General features: G+C 48.5%; 1 protein-coding gene and 1 non-coding gene across 4 annotated transcripts in view; both read left to right on the top strand.

Annotated features, from left to right (window-relative positions):
• The window catches only part of BLVRA (biliverdin reductase A), a 285,794-nt gene that overhangs the window by 98,944 nt on the left and 172,143 nt on the right, over positions 1-14,707 (top strand). The window lies entirely within an intron of this gene.
• LOC146823141 (U6 spliceosomal RNA) lies at positions 4,914-5,020 on the top strand. The gene has a single exon (XR_014962304.1). It is a non-coding gene; the product is annotated as a U6 spliceosomal RNA (small nuclear RNA).

Genomic DNA, 14,707 nt, shown 5'->3' with positions numbered 1-14,707 from the left:
CCTGTAAATCCTGGCGGGATCATTTGCTATCCGGTGTTTTTCTCCTCTTCAATCCAATTGTTGCATTCTTCTCCGCATGGACAATGTTTCAGCGGTTCGGTATGTGAACAAGTTAGGGGGAACGAAATCCAAGATTTTGGCGGAGATCGCCAAAGATTTTTGGCACTTCTGTCTACAACAGAAGATCACTGTTATTGCCGAATATCTTCCCGGTCGCCACAATCAGATTGCGGACTGGAACTCTCGCCATCTTCGCGACTTCAGCGACTGGCGGCTTCATCCTTGCATTTTCCGCTCTCTACTTCGGATCTGGGGTCAGTGTCATTTAGACTTGTTCGCTTCTCGCCTAAACACTCAGCTCCCTCTGTTTTTCAGCTGGAGGCCTGATCCGAGAGCCCTAGCCTCGGATGCGTTTCTTCAGACTTGGCCGTCGATCCTGTGCTACGCCTTTCCCCGTTCATGATGATTTCCAGGGTCCTGGCTTGCACGAAACGCTATCAAACCGATTTAATTCTGATTGCTCCTCTGTGGAGGGCTCAGGCGTGGTTCCCGGTTCTCCTGGAGATGTGTTGTGTGGTGCCACTCCTTCTTCCCCAGAAGTGGAATCTATTGTTGGATCCCCTCGGCAATCCGCATCCCCTAATTCTATCGGGCAATCTCCTTCTGCTAGCGTGGCGCATTTCGGGGATCGCTGGTCGCTCCCAGGCCTTTCACGCGACGCTTCCAAGTTTATCAGTGAAGCCTGGTCTCCCAGTACTCATAAACGATATAGAGGCTCATAGAAACGATGGTGTGACTGGTGTATTCAACGGGAGGTTGATCCCGCTTCAGCGGATGTCTCTCTGATCATTAATTTTCTAGCCTCTCTCGCTTCCTCCGGTTTGGCTTATCGCACGGTCAACAATTTTCCTTCTGCCATTTCAGCGGCTCATGTTCATATCGATGGTAAACCTGCGGGTGAGCATCCTTTGATTACCAAATTGTTTAAAGGTATTCGTCTGTCGAATCCTCCTTGTCCTAAGTATGTCTCGCTTTGGGATGTCTCCATCGTTTTAAAGTTTTTGGAGGCTTGGCCTTCTAATTCCTTGCTTTCCCGTAAGCAACTCTCAGCCAAATTGACTATGCTGTTATGTCTTGTTTCTTGCAAACGGGTGTCTGATGTTCGTGCGTTGGACTTGGCAGGTCGCAGTTTTACACCTGAGGGTGTCACTTTTCTTCTTTCCAAACGCACCAAAACGGCTACTACCTCGATTACCTATCCTTCCTTTCCTCATCATCCCAACCTTTGCGTTGTTCAATGTGTCAAGGATTATGAGGTATGTACTGCTTCTTTACGTTCAGATAGGCATGGTCAATTACTGATTGCTTTGCAGAAGCCTTTTTGTCCTGTTACCCCAGCTACTTTGGCTCGCTGGGTTAGATGGCTCATGTCTGAAGCTGGCATTGATGTTTCCACTTTTGGTGCTCATTCGGCACGTGGGGCTATGGCTTCCAAAGCATTCTCGATGGGTGTTTCATTATTTGACATCTTGAAAGCCGCAAATTGGTCTTCTGACTCTGTGTTCAAAACCTTTTATTACAAACCTATTGAACATATTGCTTCTGTAGTAGGGGATCAGCTTTGAACAAGCATAATCGGAGCCTCCTGTCCTGACATAGTATTCAAAATTTGCGAACATACGTGACAAGAATTTTCAATTCTATTAAGGACAAGGAGGCGAGGATTATCACACCCATTGTTATTGTATATACACATGTTCTGCATTTCTACTGTTATTTTGCATATGAATTAAGTTTGATGCAATTCCTTGTTTCTCTATATCCCCCCCCCCCCCCCCCCCCCCTAAATTTTGACTTCACTCTCTTTACTGGATGAATATAACGGCTGTATGTCTCTTTTCAGGTTCTGACCCGAAGTAGTGGTTTTTCTGTTCCATCTGCTTATCCTGTTTCGATGGTCTACTGTTTCCAGTGATCTGCTGATGCTGAGTCCTAGTTCTTCGAAGTGGTCGATGGCTGTTGCTGATAGGTTCCTTTCTCTGACGTTCATCGTTCTAATTGGACTTCCTGTTTAATGTGAACTGTTCCTCACCAAAGAAAGAGGACGTACTACCATCTACATGACCTTTTATATGGGGGACTCTATGGTTGGTCACGTGGTACCCTGGTGTTCATGGGTACTGTAGTTTTCTTTTATCTAATGTTTCTTCTAATTGGCTGCTGAGCATTTCTAATAAAGAAATGAGAAAGCATAATCCTCGCCTCCTTGTCCTTAATAGAATTGAAAATTTTTGTCACGTATGTTCTCAAATTTTGAATTGTCAGTTTCTCCCAGCACGGCCGATCCGATCCTCCGCGCTCCTGTTCTGGGGTCAAGACGCTCCCCGCTCATGTACTGGGCTGGGGCGGGGAGCCCTCCTGGTGTCCTGGCCCCGGATCCTTCCGACGCTGGTACTTTAGTGCAGCGTCCGGCCCCGCGGCTATGTTCTTCATTTTGTGGCTGTGGGTGGAGACTGCAGTGCTGCCCTTTTTGTTGGTTTTTCCTGTCTCACATTGCGAGATTTGGTGTTTGGGGGCAGTATTTGACGAAGGTTGCTGAGCTCTTCCTTTTTGGTGTTTTGGGAGTTTCCTGTGGGGTTTACTCCTTTTTGCTCGCCATGTGTGAGGGGGCTTCCTCTCCGGTGCCTGCGTTCTCGCAGCATGATGTCCTGGAGCTGCAGGAGGGTGTTCTTTTGCAGTTTTTCTTGGGCTGTTTTGCAGGATTGGTTGCTTCTGCTGTCCTGTCTGCGCTGCTGGTGCCTGCGGCTATGCCATCAACTACTGTTGATGGGGTCGTGGGCGTTCAGGGTATGTTTTTTTTTCGGTGGACCATGGTCAGGTAGTGCTGGGTTTTATCCCCGTTTCATTTTCTCCTGCGGGGTTTATTCCCGCTTTGGTTCCTCTGTGGTGGTTGGCCTGCCCTTCGTGTTGTCCTGTTGGCTGTACTGGCTGAGGCTTGGCAATTCCATGCTGGTTATTCCTCGCTTTCTGGGGACACAGTTTAGCCTGGCAGTCTTTGTCACCCGGTATCCACCAGTTCCTGTAGTCACTTCTTTTTTGCTCTTCGGAGGAGGCTTCCCTGGCGGTCCAGGTTGGGCAGAAGGTGGTTTCTGCTCTCGAGAGTTCGTATGTTGCTTCTGCTTTTGGGGTGCGTGCTTGCTCTTTTTCAGCCTGTGCTTCGCCAGTCCTTCGCTTGGGTTTTGTGAGGTTGGTTGGCTGTTTACGGGATCTGGGGGTCCCTCCTTCCTGTTTTGGACGGGATGGGTGGGCCTTCTCCTCGGCTGCCGGGGCGGCGGGGGCTGGTGAGGAGTGTCTCTGGCCCACGCTTTGGTGCCTTGTCACTACGCTGGCGCCTTGGTCTGCTGCCTGCCTTTTGTGGATTCTTGGCTTTTTTGGCTTCCTCTACGGGCTGTCTGTGTGGGGGTGTTCTGGCTTCTTGTCGGCACTTTCGTGGTCGGGGAGGAAGGGACTGCGTTCCGTTTGGTTCCTGGCCTCTGCTGCGCCTGCTGCTGACCCTGGGTGTCTGTCGCATATTGTTGTGCCCAGGAGGAGTCACCGTGGCCTGTTGGTTGCGTCTCTTCCCCTTAGGGTTGTGTGTTCCACTCCTAGTGTTAGACTGATTGTGGGTTCCCTGTCTCCTTTGCTACTGTTGTTGCAATTTGGGGGCTAGGCTCAGTTGTTCTTGGCTCGTTGGTCCGGTCTGATTTCCGACTGGTGGGTCCTGTTGGTCATCGCTCTTGGTTGCGGGTTTCCATTCCGGGGCTGTCCCCCTTTTAGATTGTTTTCGCGGATGCCCCGTTGCCCGTTGGCCCGTGGTGCATTCTGCCATCTTCTTTAGTGTCGGCCTATTTTCTGTCACTGCGCACTGTTGTGCTGGTTCCAGTGGCGGAGTGGGACCGGGGGTCCTCTTCTTCTCTATTCCTGGTCCTGGCACATATTGGTTCCTTCAGTACAGTCTGACTCCCGGGGCTTTGATTGGGTTGGTGTCGCTGGGTCCCTTTCGGTTGTTCCCATTGCGGTCCGCCGTTCCCCTCTTCCTGGCGGGTGATTTTTGACTTCCCTGGATTTGGGAGTCACCTGTTTTTCACGTTCCCGTCCATCCGGCTGGTCAGCGGTTTCCTGCGGTTTGCGGTGGTTGGGTTCCGTTTCCTGTTTTCAGGTGTTGCCTTTCGGCCTCGCTCCTGCTCCTCAGGTTTTTTCCACGGTGATGGCTCCTGCTGTGGGGGTTTGCTGGCCTGGTTCCGGTTTCTGGGGTTCATCTTGGGTCTGACCGTTTCTCGTCTGGTTCCTGTTCGGGGGCTTCGGTTTCTCTGGACCGGTTCGACGCTTTGCAGGGGCCTGTTTTCTCGCCCGGATTGGTTCTCTGCCCTGTTGACTTTTCTGCAGGTCCTGCTGGGTCACCCTTCTGCCCCGGTTCGGGTTTGGTTGTGGGTCCGGGGGTGGTGGCTGCCTCCACGGCTGGGTATCCTTGGGCTTGCCTGCTCCTCGTGTCCTTGGTGTTTCTTCTGTTGACTCGTTGAGTCCTTTTCCCTGCAGGTTGCGGGGCTCTGGTTCCATCTTTGAACTGGTGGCTTTGCTCTCCTAACCTGGTGTGGTGGTGCATTTTCTGCTCCCTTCTCTCCTCTTGTTGTCCTCGGATGCCTGTCCTTGTGGTTGGGGGCCACTTTGGGGTCCTTGGTGGCCGACGAGTCTGTTTGTGCCGGCATTCTGGTGGCTTGTTGTTGCTTGGGCCTTCTTGGGGGGTCCAGGTGCGTGTCTCTGTTCCTGCTGGCTTCCGTGTTTTGTGTCTAGGCTGAGATGACATTCGGGGACGTCTGCGTTTTCGTTCAGGTGGCTTAGGCAGCTTCCTCCCGTCCTCTGTTTTGTGCTGTCTGGTGCTCGCTTCGGCGGGACATATCCTTTTATTGGGACAGTGCGCAGGTGATTGGCATGGCCCCTGCGCAGGGATTACATGCATATTCTTGTAGCGTTCCCTCTGTCTGTTCCTTTGTTCCGGGTCCTTTGTCTTCGGTTTGGGACTCCTTGGTTCTGTCTTGTTCCTTGACCTTCGGGCTTTCTGTATGCCTTTCCTCCTGTGTTCTCCTCCCGAGGATACTGCAGAGGTTTCGGGGGGTGGGGTGTCGGTGTCTGGGTTGGCCTCACTGTCTTTGGTTTCCACTCCTGCTGCTGCTGGCGGGGGTCGGTTTGGCCGGCCTCCCTTGCCTCCGGCTCCGCATCTTGGTCTGCAGCTGTCTTTGCCCTATCTTTGTCATTTCCTTCTGACGGCCTGGCTCTTGAGCAGCTGTCTTTGGCGTCTTTGGGCTGTTCTTCTGTGGTGGCCTGTGATGTGCATTTCTCGCATCGGCCTTACGCTCTTTGGAGCCATGATGCACGTTGGGGCTCTTTTGTCTCCTGGTGCTCTTTTCTTGGTCTGGATCCGTGCTGGGGTTCCTGTTTCTGTGCTGGAATTCTCCAGGATGTTTTTTTTTGTTGGGCCTTTCCCCTTCCACTTTGTCTGCTCATTGAGGGCGGTTTGTGCTTGTCTGGGTCTTGGGGCTCCCTTGGAGGTTGTTGCCCCCATTGGTGAGTCAGCTTCTTCGGAGCTTTGGGCTTCGTCGTCCGGGCTCTCCTGTGCTCGTTTCTTCTTGGGGTTTTGCCTGCTGTTTTGTGTGGTATGCGGTTGCCCCCTTTTGTGCCCTTGTTGGTGTTATGTTATGTTAATAAGAGCTTATAAAGCGCACGGTCACCAAAGGTTTCATGGCGCTAATCATGCATAGTGTCGTTGCGTAAAGACTATTTAATAGGCTTGCCCAAACAGCCATGTTTTCAGGGCCCTTCTAAAACCCAAGAGGTTGTCACAGCTCCTGGTTGTCAATGGGAGAGAATTCCAAAATTTGGAGGCAAGGTAAGAGAACCTGCAGCCTCCCTGACGTTTAAGTTTGATGGGCGGGACGGTAAGTAGGTGAAGGTGGACTGAACGTAAATTGCGCCGAGGAACGTGTTTTATGACCATATCACTGTTACATTTTGGTCTTTTGTAATGCAGCACCTTGAAGGCTAGACCGCCCGTCTTGAACGCAGCACGTTGCGCCACGGGCAACCAGTGAAGTTTTAACAACCAGTGCCTAGCCGATTGCCATCTCGGCTGTTTGTAGATTAATCTTGCCGCCTGATTCTGAACTATTTGTAGACGATTGAGCAGAAATTGAGGCAGACCGATATAGAGAGAGTTTGAGAAATCAAGGCGTGCGAGAACCAGCGCTATCACAACCTGAACGAGGGCTGAGTGGGTCAGCAGATTTTACGCAATTGGAAGAGACTGGTGGAAACCACTGCACCCACTTGTCCTCTGAGTGAGAGATCTGCGTTTATGGTAACCCCTAAACTTTTCACGGAGGGGGAAGGGGTAGGAGGGGGTCCTAATTTGCTTGGCCAGAAATGCGGGCCCCAGCAGACATTGCTCTTCCCGGGTAGCACAAGTTCCGTCTTGCGCGGTTTGAGCTTCAAATAGTTAAGGTCCATCCAATGCTGGATATGGAGCATAGTAGTTTGACATTCCACGGCGAAATTAGGAGAATCCAGAGGGAAGACAAGCTGGAGGTCGTCGGCGTAGTTGAGGATGGTTATTTTTCTGTTTTTTAGTGAGTGAATCAAGGGCCTAAGGTAGAGATTGAACAACAGTGGGGAAAGGGACGAACTCTGCGGGACCCCGCACAAAGTGGACAATTTGGGGGCAGTGAAGGCACCAAGACGTACTGCTTGGGTTCTGCCTGTAAGAAAAGACTTGATCCAGTTATATGCAGGTCCTTGTATACCTGCTTGTTCGACACGGTTCAGCAAGATGTTATGATCGACCGTGTCGAACGCAGCCTACAGATCCAGGAGCACAAGAGCCTGGGGGACCCCCATGTCAGCATTTGCTCTTAACGTATCCAATACCGCAAGAATTACTGACTCCGTTGAGTGAGCAGGCCGGAAGCCAGCTTGATTTGGCTCTAAGCATTCCGATTGTTCAATGAAGTTAGAAAGGCACCTGGCCACATGAGCCTCCATACTCTTAGCCAAAAAGGGAAGCAGGGATATAGGGCGATAGTTGGAGGAATTCTGGGGGTCAGCCCCTGGTTTTTTAAAAAGAGGAACTACCGTAGCGTTCTTGAAGGCGCTGGGTACCTCGCCCTTGCTGAGGGACTCGTTCAGGAAAGGGAGAATACTATGAGGTAACGCAGAGAAAGTGTCCCTGAGGACAGGAGGTGGGCAGCAGTCATTGAGAAACCCTGACTTAACACGGGTCATGAGATCTGATAGTGTGTTAGGACATATAGCTGAGAAGTGGTTCATAATAAATGAGTTTCTGGAGATGTCATCCAGTGATTCCATGTTGACAGTGGGGGGGAATACTAGCCTTGATGATGGCGATTTTATCCCCCAAAAAATTATTCAGAGAATTACACAGCTCTTGGGTGGGAGCCTGGCTTGGTGATATTCTCTCATCACTACTCTGGTCGTTTACAATCTTAAAAATTTCCTTGGGTTTATTATGGGCATTAAGTATTCTCGCTGAGAAATAAGCAGCTTTAGCTGTCAGAATAGCTTTTTTTATAATCCTTGCGAGCTAGCAGAAACTGCTGTCTATCTTCAATGGAATAACAGAGCCTCCATTTCCTCTCTAATTGACGGAGCTTGAGTTTTTGATCTTTTAAATCGTTGGTGAACCATTTGTGGGCATCTGAATATCTAGCACGAGAGAATTTGGTGAGAGGAGCATGTGTATCGCTAGCCGACAGTAGCCAGTCTGCAATGTCCTTTTCCATGGAATTAACATTGGAGTTAAAAATAGGTAGAGAGCTGGCTAGGGTGTTAATGAATCCCTGTTTATCGAGGGTTCTCCACTTTCTTGTCAATCCTCCCTCCACCTTGGGGATCTTGATCCTGCCGTTGAAAGTGGCTGTAAATTCAATCAGATGGTGGTCAGACCAAATGCAGGGAGAAATTAAGGGTACCAACCATGTAAGGTTATGGGACCAAATTTGGCGGCGGACTTGTGGTTGTCCGCTACGGTGGCTTTTTTTGCTGGCCTTCACCTCCGTTTGTCGGTTGTGTGAGTTGGGTGCCTTGCTCATTTCGTTTCCTTATTTGCAGTTCCTGCAGGTTCGGGTTGTTTGCGGCTTGATCTGGCTTTTCTGCCTAGGGTTTCTTCGAGTTTCCTTTTGCAGCTGGAGGTGATACTTCCTGATTTGCCTGCTGCGGGGGATTCTCCTGTTCCCCCTTCTTTGGATGTTCGCATGGCTCTTCTGATTTGCCTCCATCGTTCACTGGAGTTTTGGGTTTCTCCTGCCCTGCTTGTCTCCTGTGGGGGTGTGGCTAAGGGGCAGTAGGTTTCCTATTCTATGATCAGTCGGTGGGTGCGTTTGGCGGTTTGCCAATCCTGTAAGTCTTGATCTGCCTCCTCCGTCTCAGGGGCTGGGTCGTTCGACGCGTTCTGTGTCTGCTTCCTGGGCTGAGGCAGCAGGGTCTCTATCCAGGAGTTTTGTGGAGCGGCCACATGGCGGTCCCGTCACACATTTGTGCGACATTATCGGCTTGATGTTTTACATGCTTCTTCTGCTGATTTTCTGTTGGCGTCTTGTACGCTGCAGTTCGTTGTTACTTTATTGATTAAAGTTTTGTACTTTTGCATGGGTCCCTGGTGTCCTGCATTTTTTCTTATTGGTTCTCTGCTTGTGAGTTCCTCACGTAGTAAGGACTGGGACGGGGAGGACCCATGAAGGGGTAATGTTTTATTACTTACCTGTAATCTTCATTACCCCGATTAGGGTCCTCCCCGTCCCAGTCATCTTCCCTCCTTCCAGCTGTGTTTGTGTCGGAGTCTTGTTGATAACAGGCATGGCGGTGGGTGGGAGGGGCTTATGTAACCTTTGAACTTTGGATTTCTGGAGTTTTGAATGGCTGGGTGGAGGCAGGACTGCCTCACGTAGTAAGGACTGGGACGGGGAGGACCCTAATCGGGGTAATGAAGATTACCGGTAAGTAATAAGACCTCTTTAGGTCGAACGTGGCAGCGCATGAGCTGTCTGCAAGACCTATTGTATTTACGAAAAGGACTGTTATCCCGCCTCCCACTCAGCATAGGTTGATTGCAGCATCGCTCTTCTTGGCTTCCAATTGGTTCCGGCACCCGGTAGGTCAGTTCCGTTTCAAGCTGAGGAGCACCGCTCAAGTACAGATTAATTCAACTCGATTAGTGCTTCTTCGCTGATGCATGCACTATTTCTTCGTCCCCGTTGTATTTTGCCCGTTTCTCCTCTTTCAGTAATTGCTTTTTCCTTTCATGTTTACTTGCTTGTTTTAACTTTGGAAAAAAATAACTTTTGTACCCGTTCTCTGAAGGTATCGGAGCTTTGGCTCGAACCCGGTTCCTCATCATCAAAGACAGCCGCTCCAGCCATTACCATATCATTCTCATAGCAGTCTTCTGCTTGCTCCGCCCTCCCCAGCACTAATCACAGGAGCGATGGGATCTGCGTTTCGGTGATGGCCACTTTATCCATCTTGTGAATTTTAGCAATTCATAAGATTTTCTGCCATACTTATTGGAAGTTGCTTCTGCCAGACGATCCCAGGAATACTCACATTTGTATAATACTACACTTGTGTACACTTCTGATTCTAGAATTTGATGCAACATGTATGTTTAACTGGTTTTTGTTTCTCTACTAAAACATATTTTTTCGTTTACAGATAAAACCACTCCTATGCCATTCTTAGGGTGTTCCCTCCCAACTACCACCCTAACAATAGATTTATTCCTGCCTTTCACATGGGTATATCTAAAACTGTTTCAATGTGGGAAACATCCTGCAGAAACATTCAATCCCAACTGCATTGAACAAACGTGTGGGTGTTGACCAACATTTAAAGGTGGGCCCGTGTGAAAAGATTTGCTCAGCTTTTTCCTTTCATGTTTTAACTTTTGTTTTTGATAACTTTTGTGCCCACACTCTGAGGCTGGCGGGGCAGGGGCTTGAGTCCTGTCCTCTAGCCTCGGGGTCAGCACTCGGGCCAAGGCCCCCTATTCTCTTCATTGCCCTATTATGCCTCCTCCCCCGCACTAATCACTAGGCCTGGGAGGTAAATTCCGTTCCGCTCGCGGAATTTGGGTAAATTCGTGTTCCGCGGAGAACGCGGATTTGCCAAAAATTCTGCGATCTGCGGCTTCGCGGAATTTTTTGCTTGTTCGCGTTTTCAAAATGCGTGTTCGCAATATATTTTCCCCTGAGCACGCAAACAGCGTTCGCGAACAGGAAAAAAGTATTGCAAACGGGCAGAACAAGCAATTCCGCGTGTTCGCGGAACTCTGCATGATCGCGGCGATTTTTTACCGTTTCGTGGAGCTTTGCGTAGTGCGAATATGCAAATTCCGCCCACCCCTACTGATCACAAGCTTTACGGGATCAGCAGTTTGGTGAAGGCCACTTTATCTATTATACATGGAAGACGCTTTCCCAGATAAGTATTGAGTTGCGAATAGCCCTCAATACCCTAGCCTTAAATGTTCCTGCGGAGGAGACAGTCAGAAACATTTTCATGTTGCCGAGAGCGACATTGGCACCGAGTGAGGCGCAGCTTTGTTTGCACGTTTTTACAGCACAAACCCGACTCGAAAGTATATCACTGGAAACATACACTATGTAGAATTGCTCATATTAACAATGCCCCATTTGATAAAATTGCCTACAGTTGATTATATTTCCAACTATTCAGCAATTCACATGATTGTCAGCCATACTCATTGGAAGTTGCTTCTGCCAGACGATCCCAGGCATACTCGCATTTGTATCACACTAAACCTGTGTACACTTACGCTTATAGAATTAGATGCAAAGTGCATTTGTAACTGGTTTTTGTTTCTATACTAAAACGTAGTTTTTTCCTTTAGCGAAACCACCACTCCTACGCCTCTGCCACTTCTTAGGGTGTTCCCTCCCAACCCCCACCCTAAAAATAGATGCATTCCTGCCTTTTAAAGTGGTATATCTAAAACGTTTTCAATGTGGGACTGACCTGCAAAAACATTCAATTTCAAATGCATTGAACAAACGTGTGGGTGTTGACCAACATTTATAGGTGGACCCACAAAACTACCCACGAGAAGAGATTTGATCAGAAGCAATTACAATCTACTGGCGGAATTTCAGTGAGTAAATGCTACCAGTTACATTTCTGCTTCAGTGCCACCCAGTGCTTTCAATGGACCGGTACTGAGTACCGGCACTTCTCTGTGTTCTTCCCTTGCGTACCGGTACTTTTCATTGTGCTAGGAGAGTACCGGTACTCCTAGTGGCAGCTCGCTTAACTCATGCTCTGAGGTATGGATTGTGCAGCTCAGGTACTGCAGCAAACAAGGCTTTCAGAGTGGCACATGTCCATGCGCCAGTCTGACTGTCCAGAGCGAGTTTATCCCAGCACTAGCTTGCTGCTGCAGCGTTACAATAACCGCGCGACTGAAATTGGATGTACCCTGACATTGAAACTGTCGCGCTGTCAGTTGGAGTGTAAGAAGGCTGCAGCTGCAACCTAACGCCCATCGGTCAAGTTTGGCTAAAGCGCGCAGGGCGAAATTGCTACTGTTTTGCAGTTTTATATTGCGCAAACTTAACACAAGGTAATTGAAGCGCTTTTCATGAAAAGCACAAGTTCTACGTGAAAGCATACAACGTTATTGTTTTTATGGCCTGGGGAGCTCAAATCTAAGCCCCGGCTCATAGTATCGTCATTGGCATCCTTCTGTACACCCCTCCAACCATATATACATTTCCCAATAATAAAAACACAACACAGACTGTTTGATTGGTTCAATTGCTGCAGGTTTATTACATACACTGTTATGTAATAGGTGGGTTATCTTACGGGCGATCCAAGGGCAGGCAACCAACTGGGCCGCCTGCCCGTCTGATGAGCCAGGCAGCACTGGGGCGAACCCCGCCTTTGCTGCCCTACAAGTGATTCACTTACAGGATCACGTGACCGTTGGTAACTTCTTACTCACCCTCCTTCCAGGGCGGAGCGTCACATAGCAAACCCCCGGTTGTTCAGGCACACAACCGCCCGAAGGACTACGGCGTGCGTGGCGACAAAGAGGTCGCCAACATGGTAGGGGAGGGCTATATAGCTTCCCCCCAGACCAGGACGCCCTGGAAGTGATGCCCCTCGCGTTACGACCGGGCAGGAAGAGGGGGGGGACTCCAACCGGAGTCCCTGCCCCCAAAAGGGGCGGGGAGGAGTATAAGGTGCCCAGGCGATACTAGAGCGCTGACCGCTCTAGTGGCCCCCTGTGGGTGCCGCGGTCAGCGGCAATCTCCCTATTCCATAAAAACAGAACAGTATGCTTTCATGTAAAACGTTTGCTTCTCGTGTAAAGCGCTTAAATGTCCTCGGACAACTTTGCACTATATAAAGCTGCAACAAAGTACTAGCTATGCCTTGCACATATAAGCCGAACTTGTCCAAAGGGCACTTGGATGCTTTACATGGAAGAAGAAAATATAGTTAAATGCCTGCCTCGCACTCACGTCCCTACCAGATCCACTCTAAGCAAATTGGTGAGTACCAGAACGTCTCTTTTTCCATTTAAAGCACTGGTTCCACCTACAGATGCTGAGATGGTGTGTTTCTCTCTCCTGCTGATACCTGCTTCCCTCGTGGTGATCACATTTAGTGTTGGCATGTGGAGCCAGCACTGAATCCGTCACATATTGCAACAAGAGCTGTGCTAACTACAGATAAAACAGCTGTGTGTTTGCTGGTGAGTTGTGACTATGTTTTTTATTGTTAACTTTTGTACCTACCCTCTGAAGGTATCGGAGAGCTAGCTCAAACCATTCTTCAGCATCAAGGTCAGCCGCTCTAGCCATTATGCCATAGCCTCTTTATTACCTCGTTCTGCCTGCTCCATCCTGCCCCGCACTGATCACAGGATGGCCTCTCTCAAGGCTGGCCTTAGCGCAGGTGGCACCCGATGCGACAAACTTTTTTGGTGCCCCTACACCCCATGACCGCCTTCTTGGATTCTCTCACTACCACTGGGCAAAAGTGCTTCTCAGCTCTCAAATCAGAAATTATTGCTATACACAGCTCCCCTGAGGTCAGCACCCCCTCCACAGGTCAGCGCCCAGTGTGGCCGCACCAGTTGCACTGCCCTAACGGCCTTGGCCCCTCTCATAATAAATACCTTCCCATTCCAAGACACTGCCTGTTCTTCTTCTGTTGTGAAAACATCTAATTACTCTTTACTCTCATGCTTCCAGGGGTTGCCAGGGTACTCCTCATTTAGGAGAGATTATTGTAATAGAGTAGCTTACCGCGAATAATATTTATGCACTGACACTGCGCTGCCTGCAAAGCGGGAGAAGCTAAACCATGCCCTTAGAGGCACAGAGAAATCAGAAGCGGCACTGTTGGGGGGGAAGGAATGTTCATGGTGTGGTGGCCCATGATTTTGGGAATTCTTCTAGCAAAAATATAAAGGTATGCTTGATTTATGTACTTACGGCATGATTTTTTCCAGTTCTCCTGACGGTATATCTCAGCTTGAAAATTAATGATCATATTTGTTTTTGTTCAGCATTTACGTTAGTCAGACGTTACAACTGTTCGAAACTCTTATTAAGCATTTCCCTTTGCTGCAACTTACTCTTTACTTAGTGTGACAGTGATAGTATTGAATTGTACTATAGTGCATGTCCAGCGTCCTCCACGCTCTCTGAGTTGTCAGATGTGAATTTCTTTGGTGATGGGTTAATCCACATGTAGGTTGCTACTTCGGGGCAATGTTTTGTGACCCTTGGCCCACATCTCTGTCTGCCCAAAGTGTTTGTCCTGCATCCATTGCTGAAGTTATAGTAACCACTGTGGTTCCTTACTTTCCTTCTTTGCGAGCCTTCGGCTCCTCTTAATACAAACTTTGTCTAATCCACTATCCAAGCAAATGAGAAGAATGTGGGAAAACATACTACACAAAAGCAAACATTATAATGTGCATTGTTCATGCTTATTAATATGTATTTAATTTTTGTTTTGCACAGTGCTTGTTTCCATAGTCTTGTAGCTTCCCAGCACTATAAATAACAGGTGACACTACCACTCATTCCAGTGCCTCAGTTCATCATCCCCACTATCAAACCTAGAACTTTTTTTTCCAGGTCATCGTTTTCAAGGTTGGTTAATGTCAATCCAATTGCTTTAAAAAACCTGAACCAGTAATTCAACCATAGAATATGTTGCTAAAGAAGGTATAGGATGTAGTAATCTGATAAAGTCAGATAATCTGATTGTGTTGGCTTTTTGTTAACACGATTATTGTAACATTGAAATATTGATTTCACCTTTTCAACGTTTTGAAGTGAATTATTTATCTTTAAAACCCGGGCGATATTAGCCTTTTTACCTTCCAATATCTTTCAGTTAGAAATCAGTACGGCTTTAGGAACATAGAATAATTCCACACAATGGCACATAATTCCAATCAGCATAATTACTTTCAACGCCACACACTTTCACACTACACAATTCAACTCCACACATTTCCATTCTACACCATAAAATTTGACAGCGAACCATATATTTCAACTCAAAAACACAATTACTATCCACGTATTTCCACTGAACACCATGCCACATAACAATTCCAATC

The sequence above is a fragment of the Triturus cristatus genome, chromosome 5_2, assembly GCF_964204655.1.
Source record: "Triturus cristatus chromosome 5_2, aTriCri1.1, whole genome shotgun sequence".
NCBI classification, from domain to species: domain Eukaryota; kingdom Metazoa; phylum Chordata; class Amphibia; order Caudata; family Salamandridae; genus Triturus; species Triturus cristatus.
Note: the sequence above shows the minus strand (reverse complement) of the source record. Positions and strands in the feature narration are given on the sequence as shown.